The sequence below is a fragment of the Canis lupus genome, chromosome 15, assembly GCF_011100685.1.
Source record: "Canis lupus familiaris isolate Mischka breed German Shepherd chromosome 15, alternate assembly UU_Cfam_GSD_1.0, whole genome shotgun sequence".
Lineage (NCBI taxonomy): Eukaryota > Metazoa > Chordata > Mammalia > Carnivora > Canidae > Canis > Canis lupus.
Genome location: NC_049236.1, coordinates 27,355,616 through 27,381,188, shown reverse-complemented (window position 1 = coordinate 27,381,188; position 25,573 = coordinate 27,355,616). Strand labels below are relative to the sequence as shown.

Genomic DNA, 25,573 nt, shown 5'->3' with positions numbered 1-25,573 from the left:
TGGAGGTAGATAAGAGACTCACATCTCTAGGTCTTACTTCTTTTCCTCTAGAATTTGGCCAATTGCCTTGGCAGCATCACGTCACAGCATGTGCGCGCACGCACACACACGCACACTTGTGGGCTTTCTTAATCCTTTTCTGCACAGTGGACTGAAACAAATCACCATTGCCACTCCTAGAAGCAAAATCCCTACTTCATTTCATTTTTAAAGCAATTTTATTATTTATTTTTAAAAAAAATACTGTATTTCTTTATTCATGAGAGACACAGAGAGGCAGAGACACAGGCAGAGGGAGAAGCAGGCTCCATGCAGGGAACCTAATGTGGCATTCAATCCCGGGTCTCCAGGATCACACCCTGGGCTGAAGGCAGACCCTCAACCACTGAGCCACCCAGGTGTCCCAAAGCAATTTTAAATCCTTATTTTATACCTAATACTAATAAAAAGAAAGATAAAGGTTTAACAAGTACATAAACTGAGGTCTTTTACTCAAGAATCTTGTTTTCAATTCTATTGTTAAGTGGCAGGAGATAGTAAGGAACAAGTAGCCAAGATACTTATTTTCCTGGATTTTCCATTCTACTGGGGAAAGACAGAAAAGACAAACATGATTGTCACATATCACCAGTACTACAATGGACTTTAGGGAGCATCCTATCATATAGAACAGGTACTGGCTACCTAACATTAAATACTCAGGGAGGAGTCTCTGTGGAGAGTACACTGAGCCAAGAAATGAAAGACAAGAAGAAACAAATTACATGACGATCATGCTTGAAGTGCTGAGGAAAGTCGGATATGAGGAATAAGGAGGAATGAGGAGCAAGTGCATCTGTACTGTGCTAATCACAGACGAGAACTGTAAAGAGCTTGAGAGGTCAAGTAAGAGGAAATTCATATAGAGACTCAGAGGTCTGGATAGGAAATGTAGTAAGTAAAATGTATGTCTGTTGAGGTTTAAGACAGTCAATTCCCAACTAAATGTTAAGGAGAACAGTAAGTGTAAAAAACTCTTGCCTGTTGGAATCTCAAAAATATACAATGGGAAAGGTTTTGATTTTTTAATTCATTTTTTTCTTTAACTGGGGAATCATTATAGGATATACATGTTGCAGGACCCTTCCTTCTAGAGACCTGGCTACCTCTTCCATCAGTACAAATGGATTTGAAAATTGGCTTAGGCCCAAGAACTAAGCAAGTGACTATGACCTTTTTTCACTATTTCTTTTTTTATCTTTCAATTCAAATATCTCTTCATTCCCTCTTCTAAGGCCTTCTAAACTGGTCTGATACCAGGCTAAACCAGGGGGCTGATGACTCGTGTTTATGTATTTTTTTCTCTCTTGGAACAAAAATAAAATGAGAGGAAATAAAAAGGCCTAAACTACAAGCTGCAAATCACCATTTAAAATCTTCGATGTAATAGCTGATTTAGGCAAGATCATTAATGCCTCCTAAAAGTAAAAAGTTGCTGCAAAGAGAAGAAAACAAGCACATTTATGTGTAAGATATCTGGCAGCTATACTCTCTTAGTAATCCATGAATATGGCAAGAATTGAATTTTCCAGATCTGGCAAATACTTATCATCCATGTGTCATCAATGGTAGCTCCAGGTTCCATTTGGATCCCTGAAGATCATGGGAACCACATTAACACATGCCAAATGTCTTCTCTTCCTGTGTGCCACTGTAGTTCAGGAACGGGTTTTTTTTTTTTTTTTTTTCAGAAACATTTTTATTCTTGATAAATTGAGCTAGAATATTTATTTAATCTTAGATGTTCTGTACGGGTGCATGTGATCTCTTTCTCCCAAGAAGTCACATACCTAGTTGGAATACATTGTTTTAGTAAACAGAAAAAGAGGGGGAGAGCAATACCCAATGTCACAGAGGCAAATGGCAATAAAAAAATCAGTATTCAATTGTAATACAATCAAATTCAATTGTAATACGACAAAAATACTGAAATGACTAGGGCCAGGCTGCACATCTAGCAAGCTCCAGGTGTACAGCTGTGTAACCCAGACCGGTCTGGAGCTTGGTTGAGATTTGGTGCCATCTAATGGCAGTTTTCTGCTATGGCCAGCCATCGGTGGAGGTGATTCTGGGTCCCGAAGGGGAGGAACTTTGGCTACCTCAAGCTTAAGGGGAGGCCTGTGGTGCTGGAGGGCTACGCTCCTCCCCATCAGCTTTGAGCAGGCCTTACGTGGGTGTGACAACAGAGGGTCTCCGCTTCTGAAGCTAGGAAGCTACACCAGCAGCTGACTGCTGTTGCTTATTATTTGATGCAAAGCTCATGAGAGGCAGAGAAATTTCTTTGTTCTGGGGCAATCTCAAGAATAAGGTTCAGCTTCAGAGTGGGGTTTTCTCAGCTTTCCTCCCATCTCCCCCTCTCTTGTAAGAACGGGGGTTCGTGGGCAAGGGACTGATCTGCCCTCCTCCAGCAGCTCTGCTTTGTGTCATGACAAGGGTACAAAATTCTGGCCATGGTCTTACCTCTGCCACAGCAGTGGAAGGATTTTGCTCCCATGAGAGAAGAGTTTGGATTTCTTCCTTATCCTTCAGCAGCTGATTCTTCAGATCCCCTTTTGTGATCCCAAGCTTCCTTATATGCCTAAGACGGGAGGCTTATGTTAAAAGGATGATGAGAAAATACAGATGACCTTTGTGTCTGAGGTTTCCAGGGATTCTAAATTCTTTTGCTGACACTCAATCTTGAAAAATTCATTAAAATTTCAGTCATTTCCTTTTATACACGTTTATGTATGCTACTACTTCCTCCCATATTCTGCCAAAGGCAAAACAGTTTGCATGTTCAGTGTTTTTTAAAAATTTTTTATTTATTAATTTGAGAGAGAGATTAAAAGAGAAAGAGAGGGTGCAGGGGGAAGGGCAGAGAGAGAGAGGAGAGAGTCTTAAACTCCATGGTGAGCACCAGCCTGACATGGAGCTTGATCTCACCACTCTGAGATCATGGCCTGAGCTGAAACCAAGTGGACGATGCTCAACTGACAGTGCTCCCAGGTCCCACTGCTGAACACAGTGTCTTTTTGAAGGAGCTTGTTGCTCTTTGGAATTCAGTTCACTGAGTTGGCTTTCTGATGGGTTCTAAAAACTTATGATTTTACAGATTATCTTTTCTTTCCCCTTTCAAGGTTAGAGTAGAAGCAAGATTCTTTTGAGATCTATATCCACAATGGAAGTTCAAGTGCTATTAATTATACTGAGCTATATGTGTACATTAGTTTCACCTCTATTAATCCCTTGTATACAGGACATTTTTCTATTCTCAAGGCATAGTGGTATTTATTATTGTATTTTTGTAATAAGTTGTTCACATGCTTTTCTAACTAGCCTATGAACACTTTTGAGACAGTGACTGAGTCTTAATGTCATTATAATACAAGGACTAATAATGATTATTTGCTATGAATCAGACCCTTTTATAAGTTCATCACATATATTAACTAATTCAGTATCATCACCAACCCTACCAAGTAGGTATTAATCTATTTTCTTAGTTGAATAAGCAAACACAGACAAGGCAAGCAAAGGGCCTTGCTCTCGGGAGGGCCTTGTACTTGGTTTATAGCTTTGATGTCACCACTTGAAATTCTTAATGATTTTATCTTGGAACTCCATGTGATCTGCGAGACAAGGAAGTGTGAGTGAACAACGGAGAAAGCTTGGGAGTGCTCATGCCACCTCCAGCTTGGGATCATGGCCTGATAGGCACATGGGCATTGAACAATTGATCTGGGCCCAACACACAGGTGCAGTCTTCAGAATAATCAGGGGTATCTTCGGGTATCTAAGGTGGCTGGGTGGGACCTGGACACAGTCACCATAGCTCTAAGGGAGAGGGGAGGCCCCATATGTGAACAGCACTGGGCCCATGTTGGGAGACTGGCTTGACTGTCCATCTCCATGGCCGGTGCACTGATATGAACCCTTTAGAAGAACTGCTGGTGCCCAGGCCATATATGATGATAGCATATTATTACAAAATAAAGGGTACATATGGGCATTTTAATAAAGCTAATCGGGGGGAGCGCCTGGGTGGCCCAGTCGGTTAAGCATCTGAGTCTTGATTTCAGCTCAGGTCATGATCTCAGGGTCATGGGATTGAGCCCCACATCAGGGCTCCAGGCTCAATGGGGAGTCTGGTTGAGATTCTCTCTCCCTCTCATTCTGCCCCTCCCTCTGTTCATATGATCTCTCTCTCTCAAATAAATAAATTAAAAAAAAAAAACGCTTATCAAGAAGCGATTAGAATTCTTCAGAGTTCAGAATATTTACTTTTGAAAACTGAGGTAATACTCGAAAGCAAATATCCACATTAAAAATAGGAATTAAGTTTAAAGACCAATATATTAGAAAAGGGCCTGATTTCCATATGAAACTTTAAATAAATCCATCCTTAATGAGGAAAACAATTTTAAAGTTAATTTTCCCCCGCCCCGATTGAGGATTTGGAGATAAAATACTGTATTAATAGGCATTTGGAGTTATACTCACATCATGAATCTACTTTTGGTTTCTTAAACTAATTACAGAAATTGTGGGAGGAAATATTAAAATATCATTGTGTCTACTTAAGTTTAAAATTAAATTTAGAGTTATGAAAATTGATTTGCACTGAGTTAAACCTTTTTAGAGTAACTGTTCCATGAGGATCATAAGCTCTAGATCCACCAATTATAATTATTTCTAAAAAAATGATCAGAAATTAATCCTAATATTAATATAAAGATTTTTAAAAATTCATTCATGATAGAGAGAGAGAGGCAGAGACACAGGCAGAGGGAGAAGCAGGCTCCATACTGGGAGCCCAACGTGGGACTCGATCCTGAGACTCCAGGGTCGCACCCCAGGCTGAAGGCAGGCGCCAAACAAACCGCTGAGCCACCCAGGGATCCCCTCCTAATATTAATATAGTCTACAAAATACCCTAACTGCTCTATTAGTTACATCAGCAGAAAGTTTTTTCTCAAATGAAAAATTACCAAAAATTATTTGTGATCTTACATTTGCCAATAGTAACTGATGTCATTTTCAAATTGTTGAAAGATTAAATTTTTTCAAACAAATTTTGTTAATAATAACAAAATTTTGTTAAATAATAACTTAATAAATGAATTTGTAGAAAATTGAGTCAGAATAATCTTATAACCAAGCAGGATACCACAATGAAATATTGTTATTTATTGTTATATATAAGACTTTTTTCTTTTACATTTTGTAACTCTATGTTGTTATCCACGTCACCATTACCCTGCTACATTTTATGTTATAAAATATTTTATAAAAATAAAGTTTTCTATTTTAGTATTTTTAACAATGCTTTTTTCATGCTGAATTCACAAGGTGAATTATTGTTTTGCACTAGGCCTCATAAGTTGTGTTGATAGATACGACTACAGATAAACTGCATAAAAACATACAGCCATAAATAATGGAATCAGAATTTAATTTCATGGAATCAGGGGGATCTAACTCCAAATATGAGATTTTAACCACTAAGTCAACACACTATTTCTGCATTAAGGCATCAAAACTCATGACAGCTGATGGAATGTAGGACATGATCAATAAATGATAATAAAAATAAAAGGGAAGACTACCCCTCATTGGATAATATCAGTTTTGTCTCTTCTTTCTAGTTTCTAGAAACTACTACTAATAACTAGAAGACAATACTAATAAGCACAAGACGATACAGTTTTAAGGTACTTGTATTAGTTTCCTAGAGCTGCCATTACAAAGCACCACAAACTGAGTGGATTAAATGACAGAAATTTATTGTCTCTGGAGGTTAGATTATTATTCTGGAGGTTAGAAGTCTGAGAGCAATGCATTGGCAGTGTTCTGTGTAAGGACTGTGAGGGGGAATCTGTTCCAGACCTCTGTCCTCGGCTTGTAGATGGCCATCTTTTTGCTGTAAAGTGTGATGTCTCATCACATCATTATTTCCTCTATGCATTTCTCTGTTTTCAAATTTCCCTTTTAAAGGGACACCGATCATGTTAGATTAGGCCCCACACTAATGACTTTATTTTCACTAGATCATCTCATTAAAGACCTATCTCCAAATAAGCTTATGTTGTAAGGGACCTTGGGAGGGGGGAGTAGGATTCCACATACAAATTTGTGGGACAAAATTCAACCCATAACTGTACTTCATGCTTTAAAGTGCTTTCATAGCATGCTTTTACCTTTGCCTATAGTAAGACAATGAAGAATCAGAAAGGAAAATATAATATTGTCTGCATTTTGCAAAAAAAAAAAAATACTATCTTTGATTATATATTCATGTTCCTCAATGTCCCTAGATACTGAGACAAGTTTCAGTCTTTAGGTTCTGATTCTGTTAAATTAAAATCTGGTTTTCAACACTGTTTATTATTTTCTATTGCTAATGTCAATAAAATTTAGCATTTTGTAACAATAGCATTTCCTTTAGAAGAAAAATAAAAGGAGATTCCAATTCCATTGCAAAACATTGCCATAGGTGAAGAAAAGAGCAACACTGAAAATTAGGAAAAAATTATACATATAGCCAAAAAATACTGGACTAGAGAGTGAAAAGATATCATTAAAAATGGATTGGCAAGGGACGCCTGGGTGCAGAGTCTGCCTTTAGCTCAGGGTATGATCCCAGGGTCCAGGATTGAGTCCCACATTGGGCTCCTTGCAGGGAGCCTTCTTCCTCTGCCTAAGTCTCTGCCTCTCTCTCTCCCTGTGTCTCTCATGAATAAATAAATAAAATCTTTAAAAAATGGATTGGCAGTAAACAAGATAGAATTTGAGAAACAAGAAACATTCAAGAACAACTATATTTTAAAAATAACCACTCATCTGATGAAAGTTCACAGAAATTAAAGGGGCTGGCCATACTTATATAAGGGGATGATAATCTTAAATGTCATATTCCATGTAAAGAAGATTTTTATTTTCTTTTAATTCTTCTCCTGAGAATTGAAGTAAGGAAAAGAATAACTTATTTTCATAACATTTTAAATTAGCCATTAAAAAAAATCTGCCATTTTCTTGAGCTGAAAATGGATTTGAGATAGGCCAAAGTGTTCAGCTCTGTAAAGTCAGGCACAGAAAGAAAGCTCCAGGAAATTATATAAATTTGTACAAGTGATGCTGAACCTGATCTGTGACCTTAGCATCTTACATATTTTCAATTGTACTTGCATTGCAATATGATTTCTAGAGGCTTTCAGAAGAATTGTTAATAGCGCCAAGAAATTACGTATTTGTACATTAAAAAATATATATGGTTTATCCAATTACTCAAACTATGCATTCGAGGGTAGATTGTTGTAAACCCATGGAAGAAAATTTTCTAAATCTACGGATTCGTGTTGAAGGAGAACATATTCCCAATGCCCTAGAAGAGTTCTTTGAGTACAGCTTTTGTTTCTGCTCTGTATATTTGAAATAGAAGTTTTAGAGTTCTTGTACTTTTAAAAAGCTGACTTTTCATAGGATCTTGATACTCTCAGGTTAAAAAGGTTAACTACTTTGCTTTCTAAAAACATACCTATCTAGGAATTTAACAAACCTATTTATATATTTCTAATTGTTTTTTTTTAATTTGAAATAAGGAATATTTTTTCTTTGCATTTCTTAGCTTATTGTGTGAAGAAAATGGCAAATAACATTTAGATTATAAAAAGTGAACCTGGATCATTTGTTTGGTCATCATTATGGAATATTTTGGATATAGTGTAATTATCTATTTGAATTCAATGAGTTCTATGATAAGAATTGAAAATTTAAAAAAAAAAGGAATTGAAAATTTAGACTGGAAAAAATATTGAGTACTCAGAGCCCGTATTTCATTGTATGAGCTTTTTTAATTTTTTCTTTTCTGCCCTAATATACAAAGTAGATCAGCAGAGTGAACAGGGTGGTTTTTCATGAGAGTTAAAGTAGCACACACAAGGGGAGGTCCATTAGGTTGTATGAATTTGTCCAAGTAGGCAGAACCCAAGATCACTTGTTCCAAGACTCATGATTCTCACCACTGGTATGCTTTTGTGTAATCCCGTCCCCTGGAACGCAGACAGACATTTTGCTTTGTTTTTTCACTAAGGCTTTATTTTTTTTGAAGTTTCAGGTTCACAGAAAAACTGAGGAAATGTTGCAGAGATTTATGATCCACCCTCTGCCTTTACACATATGTAACAATCCGCATTAAAAGCATCCCCCACCAGATTATTAAAATTAAGGAATCTATGCTTATATATTGGTATCACGAAAAGTCCATAGTTCACATAGGTTCACTCTATTGGTTAAACAAACGTATGTTTGTTAATGCCACGTACCTGTTATGGTAACTAGGAGAGTATTTTCACTGCCCTAAAAAATTCTCTGTGTCCCACCTATCCATGCCACTGTTCCCCACCCCAACCTCTGACTACTACTGACCTTTTTTCTGTCTCTGTAGTTTTGCCTTTTCTAGAATGTATTATGTTTGGAAACCTACAGTAATACCCTTTTCACACCGGCTTTTTTCAATTAGTAATATGTATTTAAGGTTCTCCCATTTCATGTGTCAATTAATATTCCACTGTCTGGATGGAACAGAATTTATTTATCCATTCACCCACACTGAGTTATTTTGGTTGCTTCCAAGGTTTGGCAATTATGAAAAAAGCTGCTATAAACAGCCGTGTGCCAGGATTTGTGTGGACATAAGTTTTCATCTCTTTTGGATAAACAGTGAGGAGTGTGATTGCTGGATCATCTGGCAAAAGCATGTCTAGTTTGCAAGAAACTGCCAAACTGTCTTCCAAAGTGGCTGTGCCAGCACCAAATCCTACCAGCAACAAATGAAAGTTCCTTTTGTTCTAAAACCTTACAGCATTTAATGTTGTCAGTGTCATGGATTTTGGTCATTCTAATAGGTGTGTATTGGTATCTTGTCGTTGTTTTAGCTGCGTTTCCTTAATGATATATGACGTGGAGCATCTTTTCATATGTGCTTATTTGTCATCTGTAAGTCTTTTTTGATGAGGTGTCTATTTAGATCTCTTGCTAATTTTTTAACTGGATTGTTTTCATATTATTGAGGTTTAAAAATTCTTTGTATAGTTTGGATAATAATCCTTATCAGACGTGTCTTTGGCAAATATTTTCTTCTACTTTGTGGCTTGTCTTCTCATGTCTTTCACAGAGTAGATTTTTTTTTTCATTTAAGTCCAGTGTATTAATTCTTTCTACATGGACCTTGCCTTCGGTGCTATATCTAAAAAATCATAGCCATACTCCAAGGTTATCTAGGTTTTCCCCTGTTATCTTCTAGGAGTTTAAAGTTTTGCATTTAGATCTATGATTGACTCTGAGTTAGTCTTTGGAAAGTATATAAAGTCTGTGTCTAGATTCATTCTTTTGCATGTGGATGTTCACTTGTTCCAAAACCATTTGTTCAAAGACTTAGTTCCCTTTTACGGCTCTTGCTGCTTTGTCAAAGATCAATTGACTATTTTATGCGGGTCTCTATCTGGGCTCTCTATTCTGTTACATTGTTCTATTTGTCTGTTCTTTCCCTAATACCATGCTGTCTTGATTTTCATAGCTTTAAGTCCTGAATCAGATAGTAACTCCTCCAAATGTGTTCTTCAATTGTGTTGGCTATTCTGGATCTTTTTCTTTCGTATAAACTTTATAATCACTTAGTCAATATCCACACACACACACAAAAACAACTTGCTGGAATTTTAATTGGGATTGCATTGAATCTATAAATCAATTTGGGAAGAACTGACATCTTGACAATATTGAGTGTTTCTATCTATGAATATAGAATATCTCTACATTTATTTCCTTGATTTTGTTCATCAGACTTTGAGAGTTTTCCTCACATAGATCATGTGTGTATTTTGTTGGATTTATACCTAAGTATTTCAATTTTTGGTTACTAATATGAATAGTATTGTATTTTTAATTTCAAATTCCATTTGTTCATTCTTAGTATATAGGAAAGTGACTTTTATATATTACTCCTGTGTATTGCAACCTTACTATAATCACTTAGTAATTCCCAGAATTTCTCTTATCAATTCTTTCAGCTCTATATAGATGACCATGTCATCTGCAAACAAAGGGATTTTTGTTTCAGCTTTACCAATCTGTATCTTTTTCCTTTATCATCTTATTGCCTTAGCTAGACTTCCAGTACAATATTGAAAAGTAGTGGTGAGAAGGGACACCCTTGTCTTGAACCTGATCTGAGAAGGAAACTTTGAGTTTATCAACATTAAGAAAGATGTTAGCTGTAGACTTTTTTGCAGATATTCTCTATCTTTCCCCTATTTTAATCAACAGAATATGACAGAAAGTAAAGACATTTTTAAATATATAATTAAGGTTTCTAACCAAAAGAAGATTATGCTGGGGGCATATGACCTAACCATGTGAGCTCTTTTAAAACGGGTCTAGGCATTTTATAAAAGAGCAACCAAAATGCTTATCCCGGACCTTGAAAAACCAAAAGCCAATTTTAAAACCATCTATTTAGAAGACAGCTTCTAGAATCTGAGGGTCTTAGTCCTATAAATACAAGGAATTGAACTGTACCAGTAACTTGAATAAGCTTAGAAGAGGACCCCGAACTTCGAATGAGTATGTAGCCACTGACCAACACCTTCATTCAGCCTGTGATAACTGAGAATGGGACCCAATTAAGCAGCCCAGACTCCTGACTCATGCAGACTGCAAGATAATAAATGTATGTCTTAAGCATTATCTGAAGTAACTTGTTATGCATCAATAGAAAACTAATATAATGGTCATTAAAACATAATTGCACTGAGGTCATTATACAGATGTTATTGCCCACAGCTTTTACATAGATTTAGAATTTAAAGGGTTAAATGTTTATTTTCAGTTGCTTATGATGTTTACACAAAGATAAACACACACACATATATATGTATACTTGAGAAGCTCTAAAATGAAAAATTCATTGCATTCACATAACAGCTGTTAAAATTACAGAACCTAGCATAGCTTGGCTCCATGTTAGGTTTATCCTGGAATTTGGAATTACCACAGCTTGTAGGTACTTGCCCATTTTAAAAACATGATTGTATCAGCATGCTGCCCATTCTATCACAGACCACATGGCATGAATTCAAGATGAGATGTAAACACTACAATTTTGTGTGAATAGCAGGTGAGTTGTTGATAGAAAATTTCTAAAGTAAATGGATTAAATCTATTAAAAAACAAGAATTTCTTGTAATTTGTATCAATAGAGAACAAATTATCATATTTGTTTCATTCATTTCATTCATTCATTTCAAAAGGCCATATTATTTATAGAAATTAAAAATATCACCAAAAACAAGGGATCAGAGTGCTAAATCTGACATTTTGGGCTCCTCATCTGCTCTGAACTCTGGCAATCAGTTAACTCAACAAAGGGACTCCAACGCATTGGGAGAGCCACTCTGTACCAAGCACTGTTCTTGGTCGGTCTCAATTCTAACAGTAGCACTATAAAATGGAGACATGATCTCCATTTTGCAGATGAGGAACTGAAGATAAGAGGAGTTAAATAATTTGCCAAAATAAGTCACAGAGCTAAGATTTGGCCCCCAAAAGATAATCTCTAGTCTCTGAGTGCTTACTCACTTCTCCAGAATATATCTGAATATAATCAGTGATGTCCAGAACTAGTAAAACAGAACCTAGACCATCTAATCTCATTGTCTAGCTTCCAAAACACATGTAGCCAGTTGACTTAAAATAAAAAATTCTGTAATAATTTTAGTTTTTTTTCCATAATAATGGAATTATGAAATAATTTTAATTTTATAATAATTTAATAATAATTTTTATCAATGTTCAGGGACACCTGGCTGGCTCAGTTGGTAGAGCATGCAACTCTTGATCTTGGGGTTGTGAGTTCAAACTACATACTGGTTATAGAGATCATTTAAAAATAAAATCTTAAAAGAAAATAAAAATAATTTTTACCAATGTTCAAAAGATATTAGGTATCCTTTTCCAATGAAAGAAATCAGGTCTCCTTGAAAAAATGGTTGATTCTGCACTAAGGCACATCATCCAGATAGTGCCAGATAATTAAAAAAAAAAAAAACAGCTAAAAAAATTTATGGGAGTATGTTGAAGCAGCACAGGAATCAATTTGTAAAAGCTCTCAACAACCAAAACTAAGATAATTTTAGCAACAAAATAAGCAAATGTATGGTTTTTAACTCCAAGTGGAAAATTATTTTTTTGCATGTGGATGTCTAGTCGTTCCAGCATATATTGAAAAGATTTTTTCTCCTCCCTATTGCCTTTACTCCTTTGTCAATGTTCAATTGGCTATATTTATATGGATTTATGTCTGGGTTCTATTATAGATGAGTGCGTGTGTGTATATATATATATAGACATATATGAGTATATGAGTGTGTGGATATATATATGTATATACGTATGTATATACACAAACATAAAATTTGAGACTATTCGTTAAGGAAAATGTGTCCCTTATCCCCATTTATTCATCTAAACAATAGTTTATTTATATGAATGTGTATTCATGTCTAGTTAGTTTATGAATATATTACTGTAGCAATCTAAAATGAAAAGTTATTATTCATATAAAATCTGAAAATTTTTTTCATTTCCATTATCAGAACAACTTATGGTTAAGAAGTTAGGTTTAAGTTAGAGACCAAGGTAAGAGTCAATTTTTTAAAAAAGAAATCCTTTATTTATGGTCCTTTAAATATTATGTGCATATTATTTTATTAGGAAAGTTGTTTATAATATAAAGTAGAATTAAGATTATTTTTAATCATCTTTCTACAAATAGTATTATATTCCCTGAATGGGCTCAATAAATGAGAATGTATTATTTCATTAGAATAATAGTAATGATCATTTCTGGAAAATGATAGGCAATCTTCTGAATAAAACCCCAAATGTCATATATACCATTTTATAGGTAGTTAGAAATTAGCTTGGGCATTCTTTAGGAGAATATATAATCTTGTGCTTTGAAACTTGGAAAAAGACTCCTATATTTTCTTCATAAGCTTGTTGGGGTATTGAGAGGTACATATACATATATACACATACACAGACATACGTGTACATATATATATTCTAACTTTAATCTAGAAAGTATGTTCTAAACATTGAAGTTTAAACAATAATGTTGTATAGTTTGGTGGTAAGCAAAGACTTGCCTGACAAAAATAGTTTCTGCATCTAATTTCGGAAATATCCAAGATTACTTTCATTATCAAAATTTTTAAATTTTCATAAGATGACACATATTTAATAAATATGCTTAGTGTATAATTTCCATTGAAAGGTAACTTATTAATTAAAAGGAAAGAATAGTGATCCTATGGCCAATGACAAGAAAACAAGTTCCTGAGGACATGGGCTTGGGGCATGATATTTCCGTGTGTGTGTGTGTGTGCATGTGTGTGTGTGTGCATGTGTGTATGTGTGAGAGAGAGAGAGAGAGAATATCTATCTATATAGAATATATAGAATATAGAATATATATAGAATATAGAATATAGAATATAGAATATAGAATATAGAATATATAGAATATATATATTTTCAAACAAATTACAATACAGTTATTTAAAAAGAAATGTTACAATACAGTTGAAGAGATAAAAAAAAACAGAATTCAGCTGACAGCAAAGAACACAGTATACAATGTAATTAGGTGCATATCAAATGTGATGACTTTAAAAGCGCTAGGAAGTGAGTTCCTAAGCTGTTACTAAAAAATGTTTATAGCAATCCTGCAATCTATGTGTGTCTGTAAAGGTGAGTAGACAAAAATAAGGTCAGAGAGGAAAGCAGACATTTTATGTAAAAGCAAAAGCATGCTGGTAAGTAGTTTTACTGCTATTCACTCAGAATATTCTAATTGTTCAAGATTGCATAATTTTCCTGTCTGATGCAGAGCAGAACAATAAATCTGTGCAAAACTGAAACAGTGAGTTCCACCACATGTGACTTAAATTTTTTCTGAAGTGAGCTCAGAGACCATTGTTTCTTGAAAGAAGAGCTTTGATAATTGCATTCTCCAACTTCCAATTATTTTCCTTTTTCCTTGCCCTATAACTCTTTTATATTTCTCTTTTTAATATTTATTGTTTTCTCATTTCTCCTACATGTATCCTCTAACCTTATCTACTTGAGGGTTAATTTTCCTGCAGAATGGAAAAATTCTCAAAAGTAATTGTATTAAATCAAACGCACCTATTAAAATTTCACAGATGACAAAATTCTCAGTATCTTAATATACCCTGATATAGTTTTTATATCTTATATTCACTAATTCCATTCAATTTGCCCACAAAATATGTCTGATAAAGACTCTATGTATCTTTATCATTTGATTAATGTTAATAAATGAGGCAAAAATATGAAGTAAATACATTATGGGCACTATTATGATTTAGGACATTTTATATCAAGCAGCAGTTCTTAGCCAGGAACAAATTTGCCCCATAGGGGATGTCTGGCAATATCTGAAGACATTTTTGATGGTCATGATGGAGCAGGCACTACAAGAATCTAGTGGGGAATATAAATAATAGTGAAAGGGAATATAAGGGAAGGGGGAAGAAATGTGTGGGAAATATCAGAAAGGGAGACAGAACGTAAAGACTGCTAACTCTGGGAAACGAACTAGGGGTGGTGGAAGGGGAGGAGGGCGGGGGGTGGGAGTGAATGGGTGACGGGCACTGGGGGTTATTCTGTATGTTAGTGAATTGAACACCAATAAAAAATAAATTAAAAAAAAAAAAAGAATCTAGTGGGTGGAATCCAGGTATGGTATTTAAATTCATTAGAGTTGGGGTGGCCCAGGTGGCTCAGCGGTTTAGCGCCACCTTCAGCCCAGGGCTTGATCCTGGAGACCTGGGATTGAGTCCAACGTTGGGCTCCCTGCATGGAGCCTCTTCTCCCTCTGCCTGTGTCTCTGCCTTTCTCTCTCTCTTTCTCTCTCTGTCTCTCATTAATAAATAAAATCTTTTAAAATAAATCAACCTGTTGAAACACAATATTAAAATAAATAAATAATTTTGTTAGAGTCCTCCACAACAAAGAATAACTCAGTCCAAAATACTATTAATAATTTCAAAATTGAAAAGCCCTGATAAAGAGGGAATTTATGATTCTCCTTATTTATCAAATTGTTACTTTTTTCTTGATGGATAAGGAATTTCACATTTGATTTTTAGTTCCAATAGCTCCTGTATACATTAGTCCAAATTGAGGTGTGCAGTTCTCCACTTAGTCATTATCATTCACTGTGTGAAATCTATGTAACAAAGAAAACTACCTGTTACCTAATGGCATGAATCATTCTAAAGTGTCTACAGGGAGAAGAGGATGGGGAGCTTTTATGGCATCACATGCCCAAGAATCGATGGCTATTACTGCATTATAAATTATATTAGTGGGCAGAATGGGGAGATGAGAGTATTCTGTAGAATTTATATATTAACAATTTTTAGCATCCAACACATTTTGTCGGTTTCAATTTTGATGACAGAAAAAGAGAGATGGTTATTTACCTCTTGCAATCTTTAAATACATTTCTTGTTTCTGTAGGAAAATCTTAGTCTAAGCTGATCTGTCATACTAACCCAAGAGAGAGTAATCATTATACATACACACAGTGTCATCATCATGTCACATACTTGTTATACTTAGTATTAGCTACTGATGTTGAATTAGGTACCCATAATGGTCAAAAGAAATATTACTAGTCATGATTTGGGATGAGAAAGTCTATTAGCTCATACCAGCTGATTTGGGCAAATTCCTGAACAATGTGTAAAAGGGCCCATGATACATTGAAATTTCATAGAATCTAAGCAGATAACCTTTAAGTAGATTTACAGGAATAACATTTATAATCAATCATTCTACTATTTGTATCGCTTATTGGAAATGTTTAAAACACTTGGCAGACTGCACCACTCTTATTGTTCTCATTGTCTTCCTGAAATAAGAGGATCTTGCCTGACTTTTCTTCCCCGAATTACTTCAACCTGGAAAGAAACCATTTCTCATATTATACTTGTTTGAATCAGCATAGTAATTAAGAGTGTTGCTTCTTAAAACTAAAAAATTCAATGCACAAATCACTTCTTTGCCATCTACTTCTAACTCCAATAATTTTAGTAAGTTACGTGACCTATAAAATCTTCAGTTTCTCACTAATAGTGTAGCAATAATAGTAATAATAACAGTAAGGCTGCAGGTTTTGTGGAGATTAGTGAAAAATGCATGCAAAGATCTCAGCAAAATACCTGACACATTATATGAGTTTAGCAAATTATAATAAATTTCCAAAACACTGTGTTATACAGCAAATGCAGTAATCCAGATCTCTTTTCTGGTATATCCAACAACCTACTCATTATCTTTATATGGAAGTCTAAAGGCACACCAGCCTCAATGTGTCAAATTCAAACTCTTTTCCCTGCATAATCTGCTTTCTTTCTTATGTTTCCTATGCAGTGAAGATGTCCATAGAGGCTGTGCCAGTCAGAAACCTAGCAGTCATCCTTGCCTCTATCTTCACAATTACTCTCCGTATCAGAGAGTTCCTTAGTGTTTTCTAATCTCCATTTTATAGCACTAGAGGTGGACCATTTGTCTATTCGCACAGTCACTTCTTTATTTTAGGCCATCATCATCTCTCTCTCTAATGGAAGGTCACAATCCCTTAAGTCATATCTATATGAAAACCAGAGTCGTGTTTCAAAAATGAAGATCATATCATGTTTTTCCTGCTTAAAGGCTTTCAATGAGTCCCTACTGCCCTTAAATTGAAATCCACAATACATAACCAAGCTGCAAATTGATCGAAATTAAAATTTTAGAGGAACTGAATATTGTTTTACATTCTTTCCCATAAGAATTTAAAATAAATAGCACACAAAAGGAAAACATAAAATGTTAGGACATATAATAATATTCACTTTATCTTATAATGACTAATTCTTTTTTAAAAAATATTTATGTATTTATTTTATAGAGAGTGGGGGTGTACAAGTGGGCCGGGAGAGGGAGAGAGAGAATCTTCAGCAGACTCTTCCCTGATTATGGAGCCCAACATGGGGCTTGATCTTATGACCTTGAGATCATGACCTTGAGATCATGACCTGATGAGCCAAAATCAAGAGTCCAGATATATAAATGACTGAACCACCCCCGTGTCTCAAAATGGCTAATTCTTATTAGCTGTTCTTCAAAGGTTGTCCTCTCCTACCACGCACCCTGGAACTACCTCTTTCTGCTGGAGTGATAAGTATGTGTTCAGTATCTCCATAAGAAAACTAAGTGTCAAGGTCCTAAGACTCTAGCTCTACTTTCCAGGCCCCTCTTCCAACTACTTTCTGTTCTCACACTCTCCAGGACATGTGTGCAACCACATTAAGTTGTAATACTTTGCCTTTCTTATGGGCACTCATAATTGCTGATTTGAAATCAAATCCCTCTGATTGGAACACTCTGTTGTCTCCTCTTCTGTTACTTTACTCCTGCTCTACTCTCAAGGTACAGCTTAATGCAATTCCTTCAGAAAGGCTTCCCTCATTCTTTTTTTCTTCCTTCAAATACCAAGTTAGGGTCATACCGCTACAACTCCATGCTGCCTTGTATTTATCACTAAAACAGCTCTCCTTGCTCAACTACTTAACTCTACTGCTTACAAGTAACTGCTTTTTCTGTGCATCTCAGGAATCCACAAAAATCTGTTCTGCCTATTTCTGTATGTCTCACAAGCTAAGAATGTTTCTTAACTTTTTTAAACAGCTAAATTTTTAAAAAATACTTTAAGAATATAAAAATTTTATGAAATATACATATCATCGTGTCTATTTAAGTTTTATTGTAATACATCCCCCTCATTTCATTCACGTGTTGTCTATTACTGCCTTTGTACTATACCTTCAGAGTAGCTGAAACAAAGATAATATGGCACACAAGCCTAAAATATTTACTATCTGGTCTATCTCATCAGATGTCAAATTCCTTAAGGGAAGAAATATGTTTTTCTAATTGCATTTCAGACATCTCCACAATGTATTTTATTTTATTTTTATAAATATATTTTTTATTGGTGTTCAATTTGCCAACATAGAATAACACCCAGTGCTCATCCGTCAAGTGTCCACCTCAGTGCCCATCACCCAGTCACCCCCACCCCCCACCCACCTCCCCCCTTCCACCACCCCTAGTTCGTTTCCCAGAGTTAGGAGTCTTTCATGTTCTGTCTCCCTTTCTGATATTTCCCACTCATTTTTTCTCCTTTCCCCTTTATTTCCTTTTACTATTTTTTATATTCCCCAAATGAATGTTTGTCCTTCTCCGATTGACTTATTGTACAATGTATTTTTATTAGATGAGTGAGTTAATGAAAGAATAGTAAATGAGGGGTAGTAATGAACAAATGCAATAGTGCTGAAAGTCAAATTTCTTTTTTGAAAGTAAAGTAAATCAACTCTGGCTAAATTCAGCAAAAAGGAAATTACTGGAAGGAAACAGGATTATGTCACAAAATAAAAGAAAAAGTTGAAGAACTGGGTTTTGGAGGGGATAGGAACTAGAAGGACTCTTGAGATCTTGGTACCAGTAACCACTAGATAAGCTCATTGAAATAAAATGATTGTTCTTGCATCTACATTTGGCTCAAAGTTCATATTCCCAAGGGAGATAACCTGATCACACCCTGGCTAGGAAAACTGATCTCTGTTTGGCAGTGCCAATCAGATATATGATCTTAGAGAAGACATTCCCAACAACACTGCATGTAAAGGAAAATTAGTATTCTATTACTAGAGCAATAGTGTTCCTGGTAGGTTAAAAAAACAAAATGACAAGATATATCTTACAATAGAAAAAAATGGGGATCAGAAGATCATTTTAAATGAAAGTAACTGGAATTTAGACTATCGCTGCCTGTTCTAGGACATGTTCCTTCTATCACATTGAAAAACAATTTAGTCATAAGTGTCTTACTCAATTCTCATAAATTAATGCACTTGGTTTCAACATTATTGTTGAAAGCGAAACTATAAATGGCATTATTCATAGTGTACACTGAGTATAATATACCCGTCTGCCAGTTTAATAAGAGAAGATAAAACCATTATTCTATTCATCAGAGCTTTCACAATAACTAAGAATGACAAGGGCTGGATTGTGACTTAGTGTATGACGATAAACATACTGGCTAGATTTTACAAATGAAATTCTCCAAATCTCAAACATTTTTGTGATAAAGAGGCTAACGTAGCACATTAATGGTATGATGAGGGATGAGATATACTTACTAGTGAGAAAAGTATGAAGGAAAAGCACAAAGAAATGGGCATTAGTAATCCCTGTTATTACTCATCTTCTAATATTTCTCTTTTCATTCTATCTACGAGTATTTCCTGTTCTCCAGGCTAAATGTGACACATTTAGTATTTCCTGTTCTCCAGGCTAAATGTGACACATCTCACATGAAGTAACTGTCCTATGAGCCGTTAATCTTGAACTTTCTGAAAAATCTATGTTCCTCTCTGAATGAGGCTATAATGACTACATTCTGGATCATTCATTGCATCATGACAATTATTTGAACTTCTCACCAATTAGGTATTACATATTAAAATCTTTCAACTTTTATATCTCCAATTCATGTGTGCTAAGTTCTTGAAGTGTACACTTTAAAAATTTCCAAAGAATTCATATGCACCTGCACCTGGGGTTGTTTTCATTATTATTGATGTTTCCTAGATAAATTATCCTAAATCTTGTACTCTTTTCTTGCATAGATTTCACAAGAATGTCTCTTGTATTAAAGTTTGTCTCCTTATAAGGAAAAAGTACCCATTTAAAATATTTATGTAACTATCAAGCATTTTATAGTTTTTCCAATCACTCAAGCCATATTTACTAAAAAATAAACAAGTAAAGGAGCACCTGGATGGCTCAGTTAGTTAAGGATCCCACTCTTGATTTTGGCTCAGGTCATGATCTCAGGGTCCTGAGACTGAGCCCTGAGTCAGACTCCATGCTCAGCAAGGAGTCTGCTAGAGATTGTCTCCCTCCCCTCTGCTCCTTCCCTTACTTGCTCTCTTTTTATCAAACAAATAATAAAATCTTAAAAAAAAAACCATAGTATCCAATGATCTTTCCTCTCCCAGAATGAAAAAATATTCAGCTTAACTTTTTATGTCTATTTAGCTTCCATAGTAAAGGAAATTAAATTATAACATATAATAATAATAATTATTATTAATAATAATAATAATTATTATTATTATTATAACATCTTACCACATGGAGATTGCACATATAATACTCTTCAGCTGATTAAAGATAAGAAACAGGTCATTTCATTTTTACTGTGATTACTTTCTATATAATAGATTCACCGTCTATTTCTCCAGCTTATAGTTAAGCTTCCTTCCAATTAATTTATGTTTAAATTAGGTAAATTGCTAAAAGTTACTGAATATTTAAAGCAAAATAATATCCCCACTAGACAAACATTTTATTCTCATTTTCTATATAGATTATAATATACTTCAGATCACATTATACAAAATTACGCTGTTTCCTAATATCTTTGCCATCAATATCTACTTTTCTGGTCATATATTTTTATTAGCAATCACCAATAAAAGAGTTATAATGCAACCCAACTCCATTTTTAGATTTTTAGTCAGAGAAACAATATTTTTACCCAGATTATGAACACTTATACTTCTAGAAATACTCTTGAGGCTTTTTTTCTTTCCTTTAAGTATAATTATAGTCTTACCCAATAATTGTGATTGATGAAATTTTACAGTGCAGCAATATCTCATTTTGAAGAGGGATTTTTCCTGAGTTATGTTAGGGTAATGCTTTTATAAGCTTGTGATTTTATGCATCAGGTGGAATTTTCACATTTACTTCTGATTGTTATATCTTCTTGATATTTTTATATGACTCCACTCTGTTATATACCCTCCAAAGCCAAAAATAAAAAACTGTCATTTTAATCTTTCTTTAAATATTTTCCAGAATGCCTAAGTGCAGCCATGAGATATATTATTGTGGAATTTTATTTATTTTTTATCTTTCTTCCATAGCAGTTTAAATTCCATAAAAATAAAACACATACTAAAATCTTGTTTCTAAAAAATTCCTAGCGGTGTATGTTTTATTTTCATGAACAAAAAGGGCTTTTTAAAAATTTTTAAAAATCACCGTGTCTCAAAATACAAGTTAAATAATGTGTTAATTTTTTTTCACTAACATGAATCATTTTCCCTCTGGTTGTACATTTTATATGAGAAATATCCAATAGATACTGTTTTGTAGTATAAAAGAACAGTGTTTACTGTCACAGAGCAGTAACAACCCTGTAATATTTTTTTTCCAGGAACATGGAATGTCTTTCCATTTATTTGTGTCTTTGAAAATTTCCTTCATCAGTGTTTTATAATTTTCAACATACAGTATTGCACCTCTTTTGGTTCCTAAGTATTTTATTCTTCCTGTTGTTATTGTAGATGGAACTGTTTTCTTGATTTCTTTTTTAGATATTTCATTGTTAACACCTTTAGAAATGTCTCCAACTTTTGTATGCTGATTTTGTATCCTGTAAGTTTACTGAATTTGTTTTAGTAGTTTTTTGTGGAGTCTTTACAGTTTCCTACATATATGATCTTTCTACCTGCAAATAGATAACTTTACTTCTTTCTTTATGATTTCTATACCTTGTATTTCTGTTTCTTGCCTGATTGCTTTGGCTAGGACTTGCAGAACAATGTTGAGTAGCGGTAGTGAGAGTAGGGATCCTTGTCTTGTTCTGGATCTTTAAAGAAAATCTTTCAGTTTTAACTCATTGGTTATATTAGCTGTAGAGTTTTCATAGATGGCCTTTATTGTGTTGAGGTTTGAGAGATTTTATTGAACATGACTGGATGTTGAATTTTGTCAAATGTTCTGCATTTGTTGAGATGATGATGATGTAATACTTGTCTCTCACTCTGTATTGTGTCTCACATTGATTGATTTGCATGTGTGAGGCCAACCTTGTATCCCAAGGATAAATCCCACTTGGTCACGATGTAGGACTCTTTTGATGTAGTGTTGAATTTAGTTTGTTAGTACAGTTGACCCTTGAGAACACCATGGTGGATAGGGATGTCAACAGTCAGAAATCTGTATAACTTTTCTCTTCCCCAAAACTTAACTACTAAGAGTGTACTATCGTCAGAAACCTTACCAATATGACTAACAGGTATTTTATGTTATGTATGATATACTGTATTTGTAAATTAGAGAAAAGGAAATATTAAGAAATTATCCCTGTAATATTTTAAGATTAACTTCTCTGAGCTATTCCCAAGATTATTGGGAAAACTTCAATTAATCCAGGTTGCTTTCATCTTATTCCAAAGCACCCTTTTACTTTAACTCTTAGAGATTATACAATTATATATTTCATTAGGGGATATACTCATGATTTCTTCTCAAATACTAGAGTAGAAAACTCCTCCAGCTGCGAATATAAAAAGACAACCTGCTGTCAAGTCTTTCATTTGTATCACAAGCCAAGATTACAGCAGTGAAAAATACTCCATTTGGAACTCAGTTTGCTGATTTTAAAAAGTCAGGGGGTTGGACTAAGTAACTCTGGTCACTCTCAGTTTTAAAATTAGATAGGCTTTATTTTATTTTTAGAATAAAAATAATAAAAAAGGGAAATGATAATGTTTCTTAAAACTTTGTATGAAATATATTGGAGTATTCTGGAATAGTAATATATTTTGTTCATCTAATAAAGTTCTTTGTAAGAACAAGGGTGAATTATTGTAAGAAATCTTCCTAATTTTGCCATGTTTTACCTAGACATGAGTCAAGACTGAAGAAATAGTAAAACCTACCAGAAAAGACATATTAAAATGACAGCTAATTGCTAAGAGAAGCTTAGAGTTGATGCCCATTCTGTAATGCAGTGAAGTGTTTAAGGAAACTTGTCATAAAGATATTTCTAAAAAGCCAAAAAAAAAAAAAGCTTATGAATCACATCTGTCAAACAGATGTTTTACATTATAGGTATCTACCTGCTTTACTCATTTAAAGAAAACACTTTTATGGCTTTTAATATTGATTGGTAATGCTATAAAGTGTATGTCCTCAGGTCTTCAAAGTAATAAAAGTAGATTGTTAAAAAGGGGCATATCTTAGAAATCAATAAAGTGAGACTTAAAAGATACTGAATAAAAACAATATGTAAGTATGTTTACCTACTTTTTTTCTAAGCCTGATTTACTACTTTACACTAAAAATAAAATACATTGATTACAAGGTTGAATTTCAGTATCACTATGATGTTCGTGGTGTTAATAATTCAACCAATACCTCCCATACCAGCTCCCAAAGATGGACTTTGGTGACCACTTCAGAAGCTAACTATTGTTTGCATCTTATGTGTTATGCATGAAATGGGGGAGACACTGTATACTGTAATAGTTAAAAGCATGTTTCTTGAAGCTAAATTGTCTGGGTTAAAACTTTAGGTCTGCCACTTTCTTCATGATTTTGACCAAGTTGCTTAACTTGTTCTTTGCCACAATTTTCTCATCAGTAAAATAGTAACAGCAGATATTTCAAAAGGTTTTGTAAAGATAAACATTTAATATATATGAAATACTTTGACCCATGATTAACACATAAGTATAGCTGAACACCTATTAGTTCTTATAACACGTACATGGGGAAGCTGAAGAAGCCATGGGAGACACTATCAGATCCCATTCTTGCAAATTCTAAGAGTCAAGTTCTAGTTTACAATGAGGTGTCCATGATGTCATATAAAAAGTTTATGCTAAGCATAAACTCAGCAGCATACAGGCCATTCTATCGGAGAGACTGTGCAATTCCCTTTACTATCTCAAGGGTAAGTAGTTGTATAGAATTAATAATTTGATAAACCTTTATGTACAGAAGGAATAATTTTGTTAAAGACAGTACTTTAATGATTCCTTTATTTTAAAAAAATAAGTGACTAGTTTACTGATCCCTCATAAGAAATGTTTATATATCATCTACTGATTATATATTTTATGATAAAGAATCATAGTTTATTTATTATACTTCCTAGGAATTAGTGTTAGAGCAATTATCAGGCAAGAAATATTTAGTTATATAGTTATTATTTACCCTCTAATTCCCTCTATTATTAATCTATAGATATTACATCCAAATTTGGAGAAGCAGAAAATAAAAGGGAAACATGAAAGCAAATGACAAACAAATATGGAGACTTCAAGAACCAGCTCAACAAGATGCATAATCTCAACAGTGGTTTTAGCCATACCAGCTATTTGTATTAACTGTTAACCTATTTATTTAATAAACAATTATCTAGTAATTACTACCTGACACTATTTCAATGTACTTTTCAGACACTGAATCATTTAATCCTAGTATCAACCCTATTCAGTAGGTGCTATAATTATTTTCATATCTCCATGTGAAGATACTAAGGCATGAGAAGGCTATGTCACAAGCCTGGGGCCACATAGCCTAAGTGGCAGAACCAGGGTTTGAAGGAAGTTTGGTCCCCATGTCCTTGCTCTTTACCTCCATATCATGCTGCCTCATACAAAGAATTGTTCCTCATTACTCATCTACAATTATTTAAATTATTTGCTTTTCAAAATACACATAATTAAATAATTGGTCAAGTTAAAGTCTGTACTTCAATCTGCCTTTAATTTGACTAAGATACCCAGGTATCAGTGCTAGTTTTAGCCTTGAAACTATCTCCATTGTCATCATCATAATTTTTTTATGACATCTTAAGTATATTTCACTTGGTCACATTAAAGCAAGAGTTTTCAAGCACTCACTAGCTGTCAAGTACCACTGAATTTGTTTGGTATATATTGTCACCACATTACCTTTTTTTTCTTTTTTCTGAAATCATAGAGGAAATTCCAATAGGGAAGCAACTCTGCAATCACTCCCAAAGAGCTATACTTCCAACGGAACTTATGTTAGATGTCGAAATGCATTATGTAATATTGTATAACACAAAATTTGCTTTTTCTGGTGCTCAATTCAATAAGCTTGAAATAGAAATCACACCACTGCCCACTTCAACAATAGCTAATAAGAAGAGAAAATAGTTTTCTCTAATGTGGACATGGGCTTAATATGGAAAAGTTAATGTGGGTAATAAAGTCTCAGTGACATTGATCCAGAATACAAACCAAGTATTACTCAAGAATTGTCCCTCTGTTTGATTTCACCATTCACTAATGGCCAACCACGCTTAAATCACTGAATTCTGATTATTAGTTATATGACACTTACCAATCTTAATGTGACTAGTAACACACAAAAGCCAATGAGAAGTGGAAATAGTAAGAAGGCATAAGAGCAGAAGGCATAAGAGCAGAAACACCTGAAAAATGACATGTGAGTAATTCATTGAATTTTTTTTATTCTCCCTTGAGTCTCTTAACTATCTTGTTTATTTCATCAAAGACAC

At 34.3% G+C, this 25,573-nt stretch overlaps 1 long non-coding RNA gene across 2 annotated transcripts in view; it reads right to left on the bottom strand.

The window, feature by feature from the left end:
• Positions 1 to 353: 353 nt before the first annotated feature.
• LOC102154855 overlaps positions 354 to 25,573 on the bottom strand; it is a 45,672-nt gene continuing 20,452 nt past the window's right edge. Inside the window, exons 4-6 of one of the 2 annotated variants that reach the window (XR_005370434.1) lie at positions 25,396 to 25,486; positions 2,500 to 2,617; positions 354 to 1,829 (exon numbers count right to left, since the gene is read on the bottom strand). This is a non-coding gene — a long non-coding RNA (uncharacterized LOC102154855). The remainder of the gene's footprint in view (positions 1,830 to 2,499; positions 2,618 to 25,395; positions 25,487 to 25,573) is intronic. The other variant, XR_005370435.1, reaches the window with a different exon arrangement.